This window comes from Watersipora subatra, chromosome 4 (genome assembly GCF_963576615.1).
Source record: "Watersipora subatra chromosome 4, tzWatSuba1.1, whole genome shotgun sequence".
NCBI lineage: Eukaryota > Metazoa > Bryozoa > Gymnolaemata > Cheilostomatida > Watersiporidae > Watersipora > Watersipora subatra.
This window is the reverse complement of record NC_088711.1, coordinates 38,277,404-38,300,862: the sequence shown is the minus strand read 5'-3', so window position 1 is coordinate 38,300,862 and position 23,459 is coordinate 38,277,404. Positions and strand designations below refer to the sequence as shown.

At 34.9% G+C, this 23,459-nt stretch overlaps 1 non-coding gene across 1 annotated transcript; it reads right to left on the bottom strand.

Moving 5' to 3' along the window:
- Positions 1-12,833: 12,833 nt before the first annotated feature.
- On the bottom strand, positions 12,834-12,906 carry Trnah-aug (transfer RNA histidin (anticodon AUG)). Its single transcript has one exon. It is a non-coding gene; the product is annotated as a tRNA-His (tRNA).
- Positions 12,907-23,459: the final 10,553 nt, after the last annotated feature.

The following is a 23,459-nucleotide window of genomic DNA, read 5'->3' as shown; positions in this document are numbered from 1 at the left end:
TCAGTACCCAAAAATTGCCAGATAATGTGTGTGTGCGTGGTGCATGCACGTGTCTGTGTGTCTGTGTGCGTGTGTTTTATTTTATCAATTAGTAGAAATACAGCATTAAGCAAAAATTAAGATATAGTTACAATATTGATTAAATAAACAAAATGAAAGCCTAATTCCTACACAGTAATGCATGATGAGACCCACACACCCAGTAGCACTGCAGCTAGTTGAGGTACTGAGCCCGAAAAATTTTGCGTAACTCGGCAATGAAGACAACATCCATCATTTCACCAAAGTTACTGTAGAAACTAAGCTAGTCTATATTAATCTAGGTTTAGCAAGTTTGTATTGACACTTCATTTAAAGTTAATAATTATTGATATTTTAGTAGGCCTAAGTCTAATGGGAGACTGTTCCATGGGTAGGCCTAAGTCTAATGGGAGACTGTTCCATGGAAAGAACTCTGTACTCCATTGTCTTGACGAGTTGTATAAAATTATGGTACAAAATATTAAAAAGATAGAAGAATGGTGTATAAAAATTGTACACATATTGGAATTAAATATGTGAGCTGTAGCGTAGTTTTCCGGCTGCCATTTTTTATTGAATTATTATTTATAGAAAACATTTGGGCCACGCATCGATGCAATGTTCTCCATTCTCTTCTCACTTAGAAATCTAAATTCACTAAAATCCCTCATGTGAAAAACGAAATATTCTTTAAATAATATTTTCTATAAAAAGAGCAGCATCTGCTTGTATAGCCATCAATCTGTCCGAAGCTATGAATAGAGGTTAGGATGAAAAAAGACTGTTTCATACAGGATTTGAACTCTTGATTTCCAGCTCGGCAGTCCGACACTCTAACAACTGCCTTCCATTATTCCTTTCAGAATGCCAGCACCCTGGCAGTTCAGTGCGCAAGAGAGTTGGGTGTAATAAGCATCTATACAATTATTCCGCAATACATGGGTAGTGAAAATGGTAGCGCACTGGGCTTCTGTGACTGATAGTATGTGTTCAAATCTTGTGTGATGCAATATTTTTTCCTAACTTCCTGTCATGACTTTGGACAGACAGACGGATACAGCTCTCATTATAGTAAAAATTGTGCACATGCTTGTTATCTGCGCTTCACTGGCACACATGATGATCTCTCACAGCATACTAAACTGCCAACTTTTACTAGTCTATTGTGAGAGTTGTATAATGTTATAAACTAGTCAGTTAGTTTCTTTTGAGCAGCAGTTGTACAGAACAAGTTGTACAGAAGAAACTGCATTCAGTGCAATTTGTTAAATAATTATTGTTAGCTATAACTATTGTGAAACAAAGCAAATAGTCAGGCCTGTATTCTCTGGTTGCAAGTTGGGGCTGCAAATGTTTGGCAAATAGTTATGATCACCTGGGGTTTGGGGGAGGTGTAAGCCCCCAACGGGGTTTGGAGCAGCGTCCCGGAGCTCTGGACCTTTTAAAGGTTGACTTGCAACAAAATTCACATTAAAGTTATTTGGTATCAAAAGATTCACCATGTCTTACTCTGTTGTAAGTGCCAAATATGTGGAAATGTGATTACAAGCTCTTAAAAGCTCAAAAACGAAGAACCGCCGTAGATTGGAATCTCTTTATTTCGATGACGTAGCCATGAAATTTGGTTATTATTTTGTCACGTATGTTCTCACGTGATTTGGAAGGCCAATAAAAAGCTCAATATAAAACTTATCATAGCACTAGTTTATGACAAACACTTCGGGTTTTACCGAAGACCCCGTATCAAATATAGATGCTCCCTACTTTACAGTTTTGTTTCAGCCTAGTCTAATCAGCAAGTCGTAATCTGATCATGTGACCCAATACTTCGCAAATGATTTTTGCAGCACTTTTTGATTATCACAGGTGACCAACAGGCTCGTCATGATTATCAGACAATAATATGAACTTCTTCGAGGTAAGGTTAAAAAATTAAATGAACTTTTACGGTAAGTTATAAGATATCACTGCTAAAAGTGACGGCATTACAATGACGATTAAACAGACGCGTAAGAACAATAGACATAGTTTTATTGAATGCGTGAAGTATATTTGTGAAAATATTTTGACGAATAAGGTTGCATGAAGGTGTAAACAGAAACCATCTCTCACAACTACGTCACATTTGAGCCGTTTTGGAAAGAGAATCCAAACTATGGCTGTCTCGTGTGGCTGCGATTAACTGTTCATTTTTGAGCTATTAAGAGCTTGTAATCACATTTCCACATAGTTTGCACCTACAACACAACAGAGTAAGACATGGTGAATCTTTTGATACCAAATAACTGTAATGTGAACTTTGTTGCAAGTCAACCTTTAAGCATCAACAACCCTCAAGGTGTGCCTAAATGCAATCAATTATAAGCATCAAAATCTACATAAATATTTTCTTTATGGTTCATAGTAGACAAAATTTTTTCTTTATTCAACGAAAAATATAAAACTCGTGACACTACAGATTTCTGTAAAGTTCATTGACAGAACAAGAGCTATTACTTCTTTATTGCAATAGCTCTAGTTCTGTCAATGTGTCCATGACAGAAATCTTTCACAACTGATTCTCTATCTGTTTCAACATGTTTCTATATGTGTAATATTAGGAGATTATTTAGCCAAGCCTGCTCCATAGCGCTCCTCGTCGATGTATTGATTCGCTTCAATACAGAAAAGAATCTCTCACTCATTACATTAGTGGCAGGGAAAACCATTACTAGATTAGTGAGCCTGAAAATTATTGAAAATGCAAGTTTGGAGGTCCTCTTTTCACTCCCACTATAAGCTATAAAGTTCAGTTTGCAAGTCTTAACAGAGACTCGCTCACTCATTTGGCGAGATCACCACGGAGACAATATAGAGCGCTGGTAGCTAATAGATTAGCTGTTGGAATTTCCAACCGTTCTTGGAATTTCCAACTTGGAAATTCCAAGTGGATGAGCTTAGATCGCAATTCTTAGGACGCAGCCGCCGAAAATTACTAAAAAGTTGGGGCGGCTCAGCCGCACAGCCGCCCCAGGGAATACGGGCCTGCAAATAGTTATGAGTAGATGAACTTACACAAAATTTTAGTAGATTTTATTAGAAAGTATCAGTATGTTTTATCACTTGTGATTGTTTTTGATGTTTGAGGAAATCTGACTGCCAGGATGTTTCAAGATTAAAATCGACAAAACTTGATTCCGGTTAAAATGCTTAGAAGCAAAATATGTGCAAAAAGACGACTCTAGTTGCTATCGTTGCTATAGATGATATCGGTTATTGCGTACAAGTGGCAGCATTACGCGTCTCAATTCTGTCGGTCTTATCGCAACTATAGCTGCCATAATCACACTTTCGCTTCATCTGAGCGTTTTAAATGCAACCAAATTTTCTTGATTTTAATTTTGAAACATCCTGGCAGTCAGATCACCTTAAACATGAAAAACAACCACGAATGATAAAAAATACCGATATTTTTTAATAAAATCCGCCCAAATTTTTGTGCGAGTTAATTTTTAAATGTGCCTTAATTGAGACTTCAGCCTAAATGTAAACTCACAGCTACTAAACTATGTTTCAACTCACCAGGTTTTTCCTTGGGTTTTAGTACATCAGCATCTTTGCTGCCTTGTACGGATCCAAATATCTGGCCAACTCCTGGCTGGAGAGAGAACACATCACCCGGTTTCATGCATGAAGCGAGCTCCAATAACTCATCGCTAGGAAAGCTGCGGCTATAGATGTTCAGGCAAGCTATCCAGCCAGAACTTGTTTCTTCATACTCAAACGATCCTGAAATTCATAGATGTTCAATACTAATCCCTTGCATGTCACTAGCAAACTCCTATCAGAGAAATTGCCATGATAATAAGTGAGGTGAAAAGGACCTCATTCTGAAACTAAACATACCATCTCACCATCATTGTTGACTTCCTGCCGCATACATTTCTTCTATTTTATACATTTTTTATTTAATTATACATTTTATATAGTAATTTTATGTAATAATTTTTAGCAAAAGAAGTACCAAGTACAAAAACTAGTTTACTGAACTTAACAGCCCTGTTCAAGTCCACCATATTACAAAGTTGTTCAAACCTGAAGAAAAAATAAAATAAAAAGTTTCGATGAGAGAAGCTTGTTTGTCAACAATGCTATAATTATTGATACTTTTATAGATATGCTTCCTCAATTGGTGTTTAACTTGACCAATAAAGATAAAGTTAAACTCATTAGATTATTAAAAGTATAAGAAATCAGAATATACCTTATATATTATATTTATATAAATAAATCTCAAAGCCTGTCATTCGGTGTGTCCAGCTATAGCTATTAAAATATTGAAATGAAAAGCTCTTGGCGCTCTGGAATTGAACTCACAAGATATAGAACAACCGCAAGTGTTGACCCACGCATTTAACCACTGAGCTATTAAGTCCTTAGCATTTTATCACTTTTATCCTTTACCGTATACCTTATGCACAGGCTAAATGTGTACTTTTGATTATTAACTAATATTACCTTTTGCATTCGTTATTTCTTGAAATTTTTTAAAAACTATCTTTTCGCTACCAATATCTATTTTTTTTATTTGTAATTTTTAAATGTACCATTTCAATTTCAACTGTGCCATTACACATCTATTTCCAGTTTTACGTAAGGTTAAACTGCTCAATCGGTAAAGGCTAATACTACTTTACACGCGGACAATTGTATTGTCTCGAGTAAGAATAGCCTTTACTTTATCTCTATTTGGTCAAACCAAGTACCCAACAAAGACAGTCTGATATCTCATTTTTACATTTGTACCAGTATCAAGAGGTACCAGTATCGTCGTATTCAGAGTTTTGATAAATAGCTTCTGCTGAAGCAGTAACCTTTTTTATACACACACACTTCTATGCACGAATTGTGTGTGTGTATAATTATAAATCTAAATGTGAAATCCTGAATAAGCTGAATTGCTGAATTAAGTCAGCATATTCAGGATTTTTATTTTGCTTTCTCAATTCGTAATAATGGTATCATTACTAAATCATCTTTTATTGTAATCGTAGATAAACAGACTTGGTGTAGCTATTACTTGCTAAGTCTTTCACATTTACATTTAAACACTTTTATAGTTGTTTTATTTTGTTTCTTAACTTATTTGACCTGCACAAAACATTTTTCTTATGATGTGAAGCTTGAAAGTTACAGCTGTTTGACAAAGTTTGAAAACCTTTACAGTTGTTTTATTTTTTCTCTTAATACATTCAAACTGCGCAAAACACTTTTCTCATGATATGAAGTTTGAAAGTTAGAATGGTAATTGTTATTATAAGTTAAATAAAAATAAATTTTCTGTACAGAGAATTTTATTACTCGAGCAATGCCACTCAGTCAACTAGTACTATATATAACATAGCTCTCTCCCTTTCTCTCTCTCTCTTCTTCTCTCTTTCCCTTTCTCTCTCTCCTTCTCTCTCTCCCTCTTTTTCTCTCTTCCTCTCTCTCTTTCCCCCTTTTGCAGATCTCCAATTACTCAATTACAAGCAGTCATCTGCCATGAGTTGGTATTGATCTGTCTCCAGTTTGAAGTTTTTCTTAGCTACATGGTTTTAGCGAAGTCAAGACTTTCCTAGATTTTGTCTAATACGAAAGCTTATTTAAATTGAAGATCGTGAAACATATTTAGGGTTCGCCGTACAAGCCCACATAAATACTAAGGAGTAAACTTTTTAACATACCTGATTGTATCATTTTAACTTCCTAAAAATGCTACTCACATCCTATTTATTTGTAATATCATTTTAAGTACTTTCAAGCATAAATAATAACTAATAATAATGATAATATATAATATATCATGTATGTGTTACTCTATGATTTCAATATGCTCTACCATGCTTATATCAGAACCAGTTGGCCTAAAGGACCGAATTGGCTAGATATGAAATAAATGTATTTATTATTTTTATATTTAATTATATTATACATTATTTGTTATGTCTACAAGTGCTAGTGTTGTTGGTATGGCAAGTAAAGCCTAGCCGCATCCTTTACACTAGTTCTGTAAGTCTCAATCCGTAAAGTCAGATTTACTTACCTCCGACAGCATCCTGATCATTGTAAATAACAAGAGTGCCTTTGCTACTTTTTGTGATGGTGATATCAAACTCAAGAGACGAATGTTGGACAGTCCAGTCAACAGAAAACTGATCTTTCACATAATGCTAAAAGTTAGAAAAGATGAGTGTATAATGAAGATGAAGTCTCAAAAGATTAATGTTTCTCAAACATTTAACTTTAAAAGTAAAATAACAATAAAATAACAATAAACTAACAACAGAATAGCAATAAAATAACGTGAAAAACAGAAAACCAGTTTTGCTGCGCTTGATCGTGGTTTGTGATGCAAGAATTCATTTAAGAATTAGAGATAAAAAGTGAAATACTAAAGACTAATAGACTTCTTCAGTACAGACAGTAGATATAGTTTACAAATGACACAAAATGTTTAAGGGATTTTGAATGAATATTGAAAGTGAAGGTTTCGATGCCAACAGATGTCGTGGGTAAAGGAAAGATTAGTTAATGGAGAGGTAGAGCTAGTGTGCAGATCTAGGTAGAGAACATAAATGTAATATTTATTGACAGTTTCAGTTTGCTTTGCCAAAGTAACAAAGCTCTCTAACACATTCTTTGACTCTGTTCTACAGGAAACTTTGGTAGTTTTTAAGCTCATACACTCTGACCAATAGCTGTAGAGTTGTGCGGTACTAAACTGATTCTGATTGGAGGTTAAAGTAATATTTTTGCTTTGTTAACAAACTTCAATTTCCTTGATCATACACTTAGCTGTAGATATAAATCTAAATACATGTACATGTATATGACTATAAGATAAAATGTTGTACAATATACAACATATATTACCCTCCTAATTAAATGTTGTATATTATACAACATTTAACCTTATAAATAAATGTTGCATATTATACAAAAGTAAGTACGTAGTAAGTGTGCAGCAGCGCAGTACTTTTAAAGATGATGTTTTTGGTTCTGTAAAGGCATCCAATTAACCCTCTCCATGTGAGTTGACGGTTTAGTTGCCAAAAACAAAAGAAAAAACCTGCTCGATTAATTTCTACATCACCATGTTACTTCAATGTGTTTTTTTAATCCTTTATCTGTTGACCTTACAAAAAACTAAATCACCAAATAGTTCTTTTTAAATAATACCATATAACGACCATAAAAAAAAACTAAGAGCAACAGTTAGCCGATAAAATAGAAAGTTTGACAAATAGCATTTAAAATACCTTTCTCTGCTAAAAGAACAAATATTAAGAGAAAGATTGTTAACGCAGCTACATAGCAAGGATATTTTTAAAATTATTTTTAGATATTGTATGCAGTGAGTTAAAACCAGTAACTGTCATGCAAAAAACAAGAACACAAGCCATGAATGAGCTTGAAACCTTTAAAAACGTTATTTAAAAGTTTTAAAAACTTTAGACTGTGTTATTTTTAGTGTAGCATTGAGCGAGATTCTCTTTTCACTTCACATATTAAAATTGACTTGTTTGATGAAGTTTAGTAGGCTGCCAGCGTCTAGACAAATGACTAATCGATTCTATGAAGCCAGTTTCTCTAAGCGCTCTCACAAACGTTGTAAATAATCAAAGAAGCTTTCGAACTCTCATCACTTTGATGTTAGAAATAGAAGAATTGACTATTGTGTCGTTGAACTTGCGTTAATTTAAGTTGCAAAATCACGACATAAAAACTTTCTCTCGGTTCCAAAGACAACAATCTCCGGACTATTCTCTCCAAAATATTATGTAAAGCACTTTAATCTCAGCTAAACAATATGCAATCATGATATCAACAACTTAGCCATCAATCTTTAGACCATCAGCTCTTATATCATCATTAGACCAGCCATATTTAGTTTACGAAAGCATCTTTCATAGCCCACAATTCTGAAAAGATCAGAAGACATGAAGAAAATAGGAACAAAGCACTCATGCTATCATATGGTTGTTTAGAAATGGCTCAACGGTCACACTATTGAGTCCCTACTAGTATTTCTTCTATGCAGGGAAAAAGTGTGGTAAAATCGAAGTCGGCTAAAAAGGGTCCCTGTTTACAGGCGCATACACGCTTGCTGGTTCCACCGAGTTTTTATGATTACCTGGAAAAGTCAGAAGCACTGCTTAGAAGTCGTGAAGCAACTGCATGAAGTTTAAGACCTTGAGAGTATCTAAATACTAGCTCAGTCGCTCCCTAGCGCCAGCCATTCAAAACGTTATACCCAAAGTATATATCGGTACTTTTGTGCTTGAGTAAAGTGCATTAGTAAGGGAAGAGCTGCAGGAAGTGGTCAAAAATGAATGTCAACGGTGGTGAAGCAGTTGCAAATGAATGCCAAAGGTGCTAATTCTCAGGAAATGTTCACAAGTGGTATCTTATTGTGAAGGTCTACAGAAAGTGATCACAAGTGAACGCCAATGGTGAAGGTCTACAGAAAGTGATCACAAGTGAACGCCAATGGTGAAGGTCTACAGAAAGTGATCACAAGTGAACGCCAATGTGAACGTCTACAGGAAGTGATTGCAAGTGAACGCCAATGGTGAAGGTCTACAGGAAGTGATCACAAGTGAACGCCAATGGTCAAGGTCTACAGGAAGTGATTGCAAATGAACGCCAATGGTGAACGTCTACAGGAAGTGGTTGTAAATGAAGGATAACAGTTAGTAAAAAAAGAAGTTGAAGTAACCATGGTTACTCACAATCCAATGCTCAAGAGTTAAATTTTTGGCACTTTTATTTTCAAAACAGGCAATCTAAGTTACAAAACTTTGCTGACAAATAGTTTAATCATTATACAATACTTATGTGAAGTATCTTTGTTTTCAAATTGGGCCTATCATTACATGTTTATTGTAGAAGTAAAAAATCTAAGTAAATTCACGACACGTTTTCATCTTTTTATTAAAAAGTGCTTTTCAACCATTTGCAATTGTTTTGAATGTTCAAGAAGATCTGACTGCTAAAATGTTTCAAAATTAAAATCGACAAAACTTTAACGCTCAGATCAACCGAAAATGTGATTATGACATCTATAGTCGAGACTGACAGAATAGAGACGCGTAATGCTGCAAAATGAACACAAGAGCTGATATCAACTACAGCAATGATAACAACTAGTGACATCATTCAGTCTCATACTTTTCTTCTTAGTGTTTTAGTCAAAATCAAGATTTCTCGATTTTAATCTTAAAACATTATGGCTTATTAGGACATTATTGACATTAAAACATTCGCAAACAAAAGATCGCCACAAGAATTAACAACAATTGCAAATGATAAATAAATGCTGATACTTTCTGATAGAATCTAGTGTCAGTCATCTTTAAGTGTTGTGAAATGTGATTCAAACATCAGCCACTGTTCACAACTATCTTGAAAGATGGAGAACATATACGATTAATAAATTGGATGAGTGTATGTACAAAATACTTTCTAAAGAGGCATGCTAAGTGCTAGAATATTTTTGATCGCAAACATGTTTTATTTTACTACCATTACGCTATGCATATCAGCAAAAAGTACGTTAAAATTGTTTAGTATATTTTAAACTATTTTAAGCCAATGACAAACAGACAGACACCGCTATTATTATTTCTACTATAATAAGAGCGGTGTCGATCGGTCTGTTTAAAGCCACCCTACGAGAGTCAGGAAAATATATTGCACCATGTAGGAATTGAACTTGGATATTCAGAGTCTTAACCAAAGAGGCTACTATCTGCGCAATTGATGACCTTGTAGCATAACAGAATAAATATGCACATACTTATATCACACGCTGATCTAACGGGCTGCGTGGGACTACCAGCTTACAAGTCTTTATAAAATAAGAGTCCGTCTGTTTGTCCAAAGCCATTCTTACAGGTTAGAAAAGATGCATCATGTGGTAACCAGACCTACTACCACCTTCGCCACTCTACCGCTTCACATCATTGTGAAATAATTATGCGCATACTTAGTACACTTGATGATCTCACACCGCACACGGGACTGACAGCCTACTACTATTTTATAAAAAAAGTGATTATAATTCAATAAGCCTCACTCACCTCTAAGTGATACTTAGAGCCACCATACAGAGCTGTCACGCAATGGAATTCCCAGTTCGAACTGATAGAGTAGTTGAACGCTAAGCTTCGTTTATTTTGAAACACTGTTAATAGCCCTCCATCTTTCCCCCATATCACCAAATAGTTTAACTTTTCTACAATTATATTTTACATGAAGTTTGATAGAGATAATACAAAACAAAGTTTAAAACTAAAACATAAATCTTTTAACTATTTTTATTAATTTTTTGGATTTATTTATATTTACTCAACATTATCGCTGTTCTTATTATAAATATGGACGGTATCATTAAACACATATGCAAAAGCTATAAAGTGTTTTGTTATACTTTCTGTCTCAATGCTATACTATTGTTTTACTATAGCAAGAAAGTGGTAGACATACAGCATATGCTCATATGAGTTGAATTCTGATGAATTTTAAATTTCCTATTACGTTATATTTTGCTTTATTTTTTGTGTTAGTTATGTTTATCTTTGGACACATCTACACGTATATCTAATATAGTAGTATTGCAAGTATAGCGGTACCGCAAAGATTGACAAAAGCTAAACACACAATGAACACACACGCTATTGTATTTGTATTAATATACAGATACTTTTTCCTGTTTGTCATTTTTTTAAGATTTGACCTCTCTATATTTAGGATTTAACTCCTCAATACCCTCAATCAGGTAGATTAGCAAGTTTTTAAAAATCAGGTGGTTGTCATGAATTTGGATTTTTAAAAAACTAACAAGATGCTATGACAAACATGACTAGGCCCTATCCATACATAACTATGACAGTAACATAGAAACAACAGAATAACCCATTCTAACTTTTAAAAAATATATATCTATTTCATTGCTTTCTGTTGTATTGCTAATATTTATATAAAGTTTAGCAATACAATAGAAAGCAATAAAAGTAGCAGTAAAAAGCTGCAATAGCAAAAAGTAATACAAGTAGTTATAATAGTCTTACTGGGTGTAATGGCGCTTGCAGAACAGGTATATTATTTATGCATACTGCTAATATTTCATTATATAGCAAGCCTCTAGTGAAAGTGCTCAAGTCTTCAGCTCTGTGGTACAAGTCTAGACTTTATGATGTTCATCACACCGAGTGATTTACAGCTTCACACATACAAAGTACACACTTATCTTTTTCTGATATGTCGATGGTGCAATTATGTACTAAAGAGACACCATTACTTTTTGTTGCTATGCTGATCCAGCATGGCCGCACTTGACTTTCCTCACTTGACTTCCACCAAAAACAAATTGTAAAGTTGTCAGCAGGCATTGTGATATCAGGATCGGAGATGTAGTAGTTTTCAGTTGATCCCTCAGGGTTATACAAACTGTAGAACTGCCCATATGTACTGGTAGAGACAAACACTACAAACAGAAGAGACCCAAAAAAGATGTTTTTAATTGCATGGAATTGCATTAACAAATGTAAATCTCTCAAAATGTCTGGTATAAATGTCCCATTTAATCTCTTAGGCTAGTCAAATGTATTTTAATACTTGTGGTTTTGTCGTCTTAAATTCAATGGTATTTTTTTAAACTTTAGCAACACATTTTTATTGAAATATCATGTATATTTGAGATATTATACATTATTTCTTATGTATTATAGTAAACAGCAATTGATTCCACCTTTTGTCGTAAACCTGATTATAATGTACTTTTAAATTATCTAATTAATGTGGTTAAACAATTGGATTTAACTAATACTTTTAATGTAGTAAGTTTAGTAAATACTAGAATATAATATAACACTTACATATAGCCAGTATCAGTAATAGCATTGCCTTCAACAGAGTTCTGAGAATCTTCATGTTCGCTGGTCTCTCTTGGTCTCAAGTTGAAATGTTCTAGCATTCTTCACCGCTGCCTTGTTTATATTGCTATGTAAAGTATTGATTATTACAAACATGTATATAGAGAAAGAGTGAGATCTATAAATGCAGTCTCATTATAGCCCTTCAAAGCGAGATGGTGCTAGAGCTATTATAGATCTATGAATCATGTTTCATTCATGAGCCCAAGACTTCGCCATATTTTGGAATAATTGTGCACATAGTTATTATACATGACAACCTCTCACGACTCACAGCATTTAAGCATAATTGTGTACATAGTTATTACACATGAAGATCTCTCAAGGCAGGTTCGGGTTGCCAAGGTGCTAGTCACAATCGGTGTCTAAGCAGGACACAAGGTGTCTAAGGTGACACTAAGGTGTCACAAGTAGACAAACATTTTACATCAATCATTCATTGTTATTGGTACACACCAGCCAGTATATATATTCATAACGTTGGCTAAGTCAACGTTAATAACAACTCAATGGGGAACTTTAAAGGGAGATGAGAACAACTGTAATGCTAGTAGTCATTAGAGCATTGAGTACAATAATAATCTGCACATCAAATATAGTTTGGCCAAATAACAGTAACAGTCTACACAAGGAAGTTGCAGAAAAGTTCATTATTTGAAACAGCTAAGATCTTGAGGCGAGTGTTCAAACTCTCAGGTTTCTGATAAGAGACTCAAACTTAAGTAGACATTACCACCCATTTGGGTAAACCTGAGTGAGGAAACAATTATATATTTTTAAAGACTAAATCGTACTGACCATATAAAAAACTCTGGTTAAAAATTATTAAAAAAAGCCAAAACAGAAAATGCACGCTGACGTTGATGGGACTCGAACCCACAACCTTCTAATTCATAATCAGACACCTTATCCATTGGGCCACAAGACCAGATACTAAACAATGAAAATGTTTGGCTTAATGACTTTTTATGTTATTGATGTTTGATGTTTGCGTTTTGTTCTTTTAACGCTGTGCAGTTCAGCTAATCAGATTAAAAAGTACAAACAAACAGATGATTTACTTCATACATGTAGAGTAGATACATTCATCTGTATGCTTATGAGGAAACAATGGTACTTTAGAGATCGCGCACGTTATCAGAATGAAGGTGCTCCGGAAAAGATTGGAAGTTGGTGGCTGTAGACTACTACTAGAGCCAGATTTCTAACTAAAGACTTGAAGATTTAGTCATTAGTTTAAATAATCAGTAGTTGTTGAGAAGTACTATCACATTGTAAATTCACAACAAGCAAGAGCCATGTAATGGATTCTATTTTTCTAGAATTTCTGGGAGTCGTCATTTAGCGACTGTCTTTTATTCTATGAGTCGAGAATAACATTTATGCATACTAGGAATTTATGCAATTTAGTAATCTATGCAGTCTTTACACAAAGTTTGTGTATATCTATGCGAAGTGAGGCAACTCCAAAAGTGGAATTCAATCTGTGAGTGAGCCTTTCTTATTTCTGCTACCAAATACTCATCCACATTCACAAAATAAATACAATTTTAAATTCATCTCATTGCTTCTCTATTAACCCTTTATTTAAACAAATAGTTTTATACAATTATTTTTCTCTGTAGAAATTTTAAAGTTCTCAAAAATAGTTTTCAAAATGTTTCTCAGATCATTTGCTCTGAAACAGAGAGGAGCCGCTTATAAAAGTTCCCAAGCTTATTGTTAGGCGGAAAATGGGCTGATCACCAGGTAGCTGTAAGAAGTTCTTCAAGATGATGTTTTTAGAAGAAATAAGTAAAAAGCTAGTTTTTTAACATTTTATTCACACCATGCATGCTGTTTACTAATCTCAGGGTTGCTACCAGTTATGCAGTGCTAACATTTTTTAACCATAACTCTAAAGTTGAGATAAGTGGATGTAGATGACAAAGAGTCGCAACGCGACTCCGTTGCCATGTAGCGGCGGTTGGAACAGCTGGGAGCCTGGGGGGACGCTGTAAGCCTTCCAGTAGGGTCCAGGGCAAAGCCCCGGCTGCCAAAATCTGCAGGGCTTTAAAATCATGTATATTATATGAGAAATTAGCACATCTGTAGTAATAAGTTGAGAAAATAATATTGAAATAGAGCTATAATATACCTTAAGAATTGGCAAAGTCTAAAATTGTTTAACCCTAATTATAGTTATACTTAAAAAACACACAAATTTTTTAACCATAACTTAGTTAGGGAGAGTTAGGGTAGCACTACATCACTGGTTGCTACATGGCTGACCTACACTACTTCTACTATCTAATACTTTACTCAAAATTTATTTTTGCCAATTTTTTATTCACCCAAATTACTATCAGCGACATGAATTGCTGTACATTACATCATACAACCCTTACTCCTCATTGGTGATAACACTCTTTATTTTGTCATCTAATTGGTTCCTCTCCATGCTATCTTTATACTTACTGGTTCTTTGTAGCAGGAAATACAAGTAGAGCTAAAGGAGTGTCTTTTTAAGCTTAACTTACATTCTGATTATGCTCTTTTTTTATTTGTCAGAGACTAATCACCATGAAGACATTTTAGAGACAAGTCACCATGGAGACGTGTCGGAGACAAATCATCGTGGAGACGTGTCGGAGACAAATCATCGTGGAGACGTGTCGGAGAAAAATCATCATGAAGACGTTTTAGGGACATATCACCGTGGAATCGTGCCGGAGACAAATCACTATGAAGACATATTAGCGACAGATCACCACAAAGACGTTTCAGAGACAAGTTACCATGGAGACGTTTTTGAAACAAATAACCATAGAGACATGTTGGAGACAATTCACTATGACGACATATTAGAGACAGATAACCACAGAGGAGTGTTAAAATTTCATTTACCTGAATGACACATTAATGCTGTACTTCTACAAACACTTTTTACTTTAATACAGGCATGTCAGGCCTTCTATTGGGTTTATAAAAAATAAAAGAATAAAATAAAAGAATTCAGCATGTCAGTTTTATTGGGTTTATAAACAGTTTTCTAAGTTTATTGTGTAAAGAAGAACTTAGCCCGAAGAAGGCCATTAGGTAAGCAAAATGAAGCATCCATAAACCTATTAACTATACTATAGTACAGTTAATAGGTCTAAGGTAGCAGTCAATCATTATTGCCTCTTATTGGTTAATGACAAAAATTTAAAGCAATTACAAGCATGGTCATGTATGCTAGCGAATGAAATGATAATAAAACTACTGAAATCAAAGTTTTTTAAAGTTTTGGTTTATATGGTTTATAGAGACAGCAGAAAGATAGCAATATTCATACTTCTCTGCTACGTAGCACCAAATTACGTATCAACTAAGTACGCTTGCGCACTAGAACACTAACACATTCCCTACTTTTAATTTACATGTACATATAAAATAAACTGAGATTAATCCCTTTTCTTTATTTCAAGTTATTAGTAAACATTACATTCAGTCAACAGCAGCCAGCCAGCTAAGCCGATAGAATGAAGCCTGTAGCATTACGCATTTTTATGATTGTTGCCTATAAAGCAACTATTGGTCGATGGTTATGGGTTTCTACCAGTCAGTTATGAAAATATAAAACTATTTGTAAGTACATGCGTATATTTATTATCATAACAAAATCACAGAAAGGTTAGAAGATGAGCCTTATTGATGACAGCTCACATAAAACCACACACTGGATCAAAACCAATCGTCAGAGCAAAAAAATCAAATTTCAGTGTGTATGACACAAAATAATTAGGCCAATCAAATGGGTCTAGTCTGAGATAGCTTAAAAATTGAGTACTTACAACACTTGAGCACTGTATTTTAGGATTTTGGTTTAAGAATTTCAGTCTCTTGTTTTCTGATCTGCTTGTGTTTTTATTTTTGTCAAACTTCTATCACTAAAGTCCTTCACCAGTATAAAATAAGCATGTTAGTCATTCATTGTAAATATTACGGTCCTTCACCAGTATAAAATAGGCATGTTAGTCATTCATTGTAAATATTACAGACCTTCACTTGTATAGAATAGGCATGTTAGTCATTCATTGTAAATATTACAGACCTTCATTTGTATAGAATAGGCATTTTAGTCATTCATTGTAAATATTACGGACTCTTAATTTTTAGATTCGTACAGCTACATAGAATTGTGGCTACACGAAACATTTTGTAGGCAAAGGGACAGTATACGTGTATATGCGTATACACATTTACACCAGGCCGATTTATCGGAGTTGCTTCAACTCCGAAGCAACTCTATCGGAGTTGCTTCAACTCTGATAGAGTCAGAGCTGAAACCACTTCTAGCCTGTTTATGATTTGAAATACGTTTTTGCAGAGACTTTTAAACCAGACCAACTCAAACTCCGATTATATAAAATGGGTCCCTTAAAGGCACAAAGTTGCAGCTTTAGCTACACCACAATGCGTGCATTAAAATTTTTTTTTTTGAAATTGTTTATTTGTACATAGTTTCAAATTAATAAAAACCAAAGCAAATCAAATGCAGTATTCCTCATTAGTTTTGGTGCATTCAAGTATCAGCCTATGCTTTTTTCTTTTCTGTCGCATCATGACTGCTGTCAGTAAATATGGTCATGTTAAACAAGCAGGTGTCCAGTGAAATATGTAAAATATATACAATATTTTATTAACAAACATGTATGAAGTTGTTGAAAGTTGAAATAAACTTTATCATTGTAAATTTATAGTTGAAACCAAGTATGATTCACAAAATATTCAAAAAGTTTGAATATCATAAAAGTAAGTTTTTCGCATATGAATAAATGTCTACTGCCCAAACAATGTAAACAAATGCTAAAGAATGTTGACAATTAACCAATATTTTAAAACCATTTTTTGATCAAACGTGTCTTTTGCTTACAAATGCATTCTAAGCTCAACTGAAATTTTATGTTGAGCTTAAAATTCATTTATGAGCTCAACATGTTTTCATATGTTTGGGTCTAAAATAATAGTTCATAAACCGCAAATGGTTCACTTATAAACTCATTCATCATTGTAGCCAACTAAAATGTGCACACTGTAGGCTAGTTATTCTTTTTTTAGCCTTCATTAAAAACACAGCTACAATTGAAAACGTACAGTGAGTAGACTGTTTTAGTAGTGTTAGTTGATTGAGTGGCGTTAGAAGGGCATCTAACTAAAGCAATAATTTTGACTTTATGACACATCATTTTTATTCACGCCACTACACCAGTGAGTAGGTTATACCAATTATATACAGCCCCCCATGATTGTATATACCCCCCATACAGCCCCCCCCATGTGGGGGCTGTATATCATTAGTTATACTGCCAAGTTGGGATTTGAGGATTTACTTTATTAACCTGTATAAATTCAACTCATTTTTTAACAAGTATGAAATTCACAAAGTTGCTTTATTTATACCTTTCTGCACATTTTGGTTTGAGTTGAAAATTGTATATACAGTGCATTGGTATATCAAATATTGCAACACTTTTTTATCATATTATGAGTTACCTACACATGACAGCCAAACATGCTCATGCATGTGCAGCTTTAAATCTCCGAGATTCTAAGACAATAATATACATTAAGCTTTTTAACATTTATTATTATTATTTTTTGAGTTTTTTTATTTTTGCAAATAGCGTTTTCCATTTCTACGGTAAAATTAAAAGATTCACCAAGCTGATATCGAAGAAACAACTCAACAAGAAACAACTCCAAAAGTGTATTTAGTCATGTTCCTATATTGAATGCAAAATCTGCATTCTATATTCAGTCCAGGTAACAATACGTACGATATGTATATACAAGCACGTATTACGTATGTGCATATAGGTACATACATTGAACTTAAAACCCCTAGAATGGCAATCACGTGACTTTTACATTGATAGTGATACGTAATGCATGCGCCATATTGGAGAGCTAATCGTATACTAGTTCCGTTTGTGAACAAACAGTGAAAAATGAGAGAAACATACATGTTGAATTGTTATTTTCCAGCTGGGTGTTAATGGAAACTCCTCCTACACAAGGTTTAGAGTGCCCTGACAGAAGAAAACCTATTTATAACATATGGAGTGGGATATAATAAATGATAAGTAGATGTAAAATAGATTTTCGGGGACCATATTAGTCATACAAACTGTTGTATTACGGATGCATAAACCAGCAAATGATATATTCAGGCAAATAAAAACTGTTCCATTATATTAAAAATTATATTACATATGCATAAACCATAATGGAGAAACTTAGCACATAAAGTATTTCGATAAAAACAACACATATGCTGCCAAAACAGAAACCGTTTTCAAGATTTAAGTGATAATAGCTTATGAATGTATGATATGTATAATACAGTATCTGTAAAAGATGGAATAAACTACTGCAATAACTAAACAGATATTAAAAACAGTTGTAATAGAGGATAATCAAGATAATGCAAGCAAGGAAATGCAGGCATTAGTGTAATCAGATGATTAAACTTATACATACACATTACAGAAAATGTGTAAAAGGAGATTTGTATACCACTGAATATTGAGCCAAGGTGCATCAGAGTTTCTTAGAACTAAATCAGGTTAGAAATAACAGCACAACAACAGCTACAGATGAATATTACAGTGATTACATTGTTACTGGCCTTTAAAAGTACTACTTTAGTATTTTATGCCACAAAGATGCACCTTGCAGTTTGAATGTACAATTTTAGCATAATGATGCTGTCAAAGATCATAAAACGACTGAAAAAGGTTTTTCATCAATGACGCAGTGAGTGGATATGCCATCTGCCGTGTCCGTAAGGTGTTTCCCAAGGCATAGCACATCATTAGATCCTACACTACTGATAACATGCACCACACAATGGAGTGGATCTGGCTTTGTATTAATACGAAAGTATCGATCCCCAACTAGTAGGATCCTGATGACACCGTCTGATGGACGCACCAATCCTCCATTGTTTTGTAGCTCGAGTAAAGTATAAAGATGTCGGAACTAGATACTTGACTTAGTGGTAACCAGCGACTGACGGCCAATGTCACGACAGCACTTTAGTTAGCTTTTGTACAATGTAGCCAGCTATATAGACTATACTGTTACCTATAACAGAAATTTGACATCTGAAATCATTGTGAGCTCCACAAACTGATCAACTTCTGGAGTAGCCCATATGATGAGAATCTCGTTTTGAGCAGTAACATTACCTGTCTTACCAGCATCTGATTTTACACCACTTTTGCTGATAAGTTTGCGAAAGGTAGCCTCAAACTGAGTAACAGTAGGATTATTGTTCCAACCACCTAAACAAAAGCATCAATTATAACAATTACGTAAAATCAACAAAAATGAATGTCTTATTCACATAAACATAGTACCCTTAAGATACAACTAATAAAATAAGCGAGAACAAAACAAGTCAAAATGCTACCATATCGCTATGTAAAATGAAAATGTGGCAATTTTCACTGGAAGTCATTCACACACATATTAGGCATGAAGCTTAATGGAAATTTCTTAATCAAGCATGACTTAAAAATAAATTGCATTCATGAGATTATTTCAATAGAAATGACAACAAACAAATTGCAGAAATACTGCAAAGGCGTACTAACCATTGCCACAGATGCATTACTAGAGAAATTCACATCAACATCTTCTAAGCTGCAGACAAATTCATAAGCACTTACTGTGGCAGCTGTCACTGTTTTGCGTGCTGTTTGAGGTTTCTGAATTTGTTTTAGCTATATCTACTTTAAGTTGAACAATCTTGCAGCACTGTGCTTGACAATATTGTTTTGAATTCAATCTTTGAAAAGCACCATTCAACATTGAAAAATATTACCTTTAAATGACTTCAGTCGAACATTTTAACCTGTTCTGTCAAAACATGGATCATTGAAATGTTCATTGCAGATAAGTGCCCAAGGATCAGGCTTATTCACTCTTCTGCAATTGCGATACCATTGTAAATAACGAGAGTTCTCAGTTGCTTTGCTTGGAAATCTAAAAATTAAAATGAAACCGTAGTAGTTAGTTAGCAACAGTAGTAATAACAATAGTATTATTACTCTTATCTCCTTACTGTTAGCTATATCCAGGTACAACAATAAATAATATTATAGGCACTACAAACATTTTTTTCAAATATAAATATTTAGAAATAACCTAATGGTTTGTAGTTCCAAAATATTAATATAATAAAGAATTTCAAACTTAGATAATAAAATACCTTCATTCTGAAGGAAGAAAAATTTCACGCACTAGCTTATAAATTTATCTAATCACCGACAACATACAGTCAAACTCGTACACTCAGTAGTGATACTGAACGACTCTCACTCACCCAGTGACTAGTGTACATACCTGCCAACTCTCACGCATTGGGCGTGAGACTAACGCAATCAACCCAAAGAAAAAATGAAAATGCGTGAGACATGCGTGAGATTTTTGCTCCAATTTCCACAATTTTGTATATACTATCATTGATGCATCAATTGCCCCAAAACCAAATCTCAAGCATTGCCCCACTCTTGGGTTGGCAGGCCTGCTAGTGTAGTAGAACTAACTAGTGGCAGTACTAACTAGTAGTAGCCCAACTAGTAGTAATCGTAAACTTTAGCAATAGTAATAGAACTAGTAGTAGAAGTGACTCACTTGTGAAATGTCATGCCCTTTTTTTTGAAAGTCCATTCCTGCGGTTTTTGCAGTTCATGGAATAGCAATAGCACTGTGCACCTTCTGTCTCTTACATAAATTATTACCGGTAGTAGTAATCTCAGTAGTCTGTTTCTTTAATTTAACGGTGTATGCGTGATCTTCCATAGCTGTTAAACCTAAAATTAGATTTCTTTTTCACATTGAACACAATGAAATTAACTCAACGCTAACTGAACATGGCGTCGGCCGGATTTCTGTACTTGTGAATGACCTCTGCCATTCTGGGGGTTTGAGTTCAATGGGGTACATATCGCACTTGTTTTAGCACAACTATTCTTGGGCATGAAAACTTGGGTTATTGTAGAAGCTATGTCAAAGAAGAGCGAGAGCCTTCTCTCCAAACGTGCGCGTTTTGCTCTGCGCTAGTTATTCATTACAACTTTGTTTACGGTTTGTGAATTACGCACAATTATTTTGTTAAATGTGTATCCCAGTTTAGATCTAGTATATATTTTTACAAATCTTTGTAGCAAAGAATAAGTTGAATGACAATTGCATATTCATTGCAGTATATAGCATGCAATTATATAACGCCATGAAGTGACTTGCGAGAGGACAATCGATAATGCTTTTTAGAATGTTTTTATTTGCATAGAGGAATGCCTTTATTTAGGAGTAAATATAGTTTTTTGCTATGAGATTACATTGCTTTATTAGCTTTTGCTCTTCGATTACAATGACTTTTCAAATTTATTCTTATAGACTACGTATTTTCCAGCGCACCCCGTTCTCTGCTGTTATTTCAATAAAGCCGTAATGTTATTTGCATGATACACTGATACTTTAAATTTTTAAAAAGCATTGGGTCAAGGTTTTCCATCATTAGAAAAGCCGATTCGATAAACCGATTTGAGTTTGATATGATGAAACCAACAGTTCGCTGAACCCAATGTTTTCTAAAATAGAACTTGCAGCATCCAACAAAAAAGAGTTGAAACCAACTCAATTGTGCTTTTTGGAAACTAACAGAGTGCGCTGAACTCAATGCTTACTATGACACAACTTGCTGAGACTGACAAGAGGAAGTCGAAACTATCGTGTTTTGTAAATATTAGTTTAGTTAGAATTATTGTCCAAGTAGCATTTATTTTAGTCCAGGATACAAGAGAAACAATACGTCTGTTTTTTTAGTAAGCCAAAACCAAGAATGCCGGATGTGAGTAATGAACAAGTATATGCAATCTATACAGGAAATACCTCACTGAGCATGTGTATGTCATCACCATGGTAACAAGTAAATATATAAGTTTGTAAACTAAAAACTGTTACATCTCCTTTTCCATGGAAATATTAAAGCAAACACAAAATCATTGGTAAGTACAATGGTATGAAATATGATGTGAACATGTAACAATGTCACTGGTTTGGACTTCTAAGTTGGTTAGAACATCAGATAGTCAGCATATCGAGAGGGGAGTTTTCTATTCCGGGGAGGCAGAACACGTCTAGGGGTTTACCCGGGACACTGCTATCAGAGGCTGGCTCAGATAATGGTAACGAACGTGGAGATTCTGGCGGGTTGTTGGGAATGGGTACAGTGTCGTTTGAGGCTGATAGAGAACTATCTTGGGCTGTTTTTTTTGCCTGGGTACAAAGATTCTCAGCCTGTTCTGGGAAATGGTCAGCCGGGGTATAACTCTGATTCTGCGGTGCAGGAAGCTGTGATACCCTTATGTCTTTACGGTTACGTCTTACGGTACAACTACCTGTTGATAAATGGTAACTGCGATCCCCTGCTATGTCAATTATCCGTCCTGGTTTCCACTCACCTGATGCAGCTCTGAAATACACGGACTGTTCTGGTTCGAGGGGAGATTTCTCGCTACCTGCCCGTCTATCGTGATAATACTTATCAGAACTCTTCATACTACCCAACTTGTTTCTAACATGCTCCAAATCATAACTGTTGACTTTGTATCTCTCTGTAGGTACTGGCATTGAATCTCTCAACAGCCTACCTTGAAGCAGCTCAGCCGGAGATGGTAGGCCATCACACACTGGTGTATTACGTATCGTTACCAGACCACCTAACCAATCGGTACCTTCATCTGCACACTTAGCCATCATTGATTTCACTGTACCAATAGTCCTCTCGGATTGACCATTACCTGATGGATGCAGGGGTGAACTTGTTTGATGAGATATTTTCAACTCAGTACAGAATCTCTTGAACTCATCACTAGAAAACTGAAGACCGTTGTCCGATACAATAACATCTGCCTGACCGAAATCAGCGAATATCTCTCTCAAGCACTTGATAACGACACCACTACTTGTACTCTTAGGCAAATGTTTCACTACAGGCCACTTTGACAAATAGTCAACTAACAAAAGATAATCACTTCCATTCAGATGAAACAAATCTACACCGATCATCTCAAATGGCGTGTTGGGAATAGGAAAAGGCATTAATGGCTCCTTCTTTTGACAGCCTTCCGACTTGAAGCACGCCTGACAAGACTGACATTTGTCCTCTATGCGACGCCTGAGACCAGGCCAGAACACAGACTGCATAGCTTTCTGTAGAGTCTTCGTGACCCCTTGATGAGCCATATGCAGCTGGTTCAACACATCATTCCTCAACTGTGTAGGAATGACCAATCTCTCACCATAGAACAGCAATCCATCCAGTTCACAGAGATGATTACGCAGATTCCAGAAAGCCAGACCACGAGCACCACATGACTTTTTGTGTGTGGGCCAACCATTCCTTACATACTCTAGCACTACCTGCAACTCCTCATCCTGAGAAGT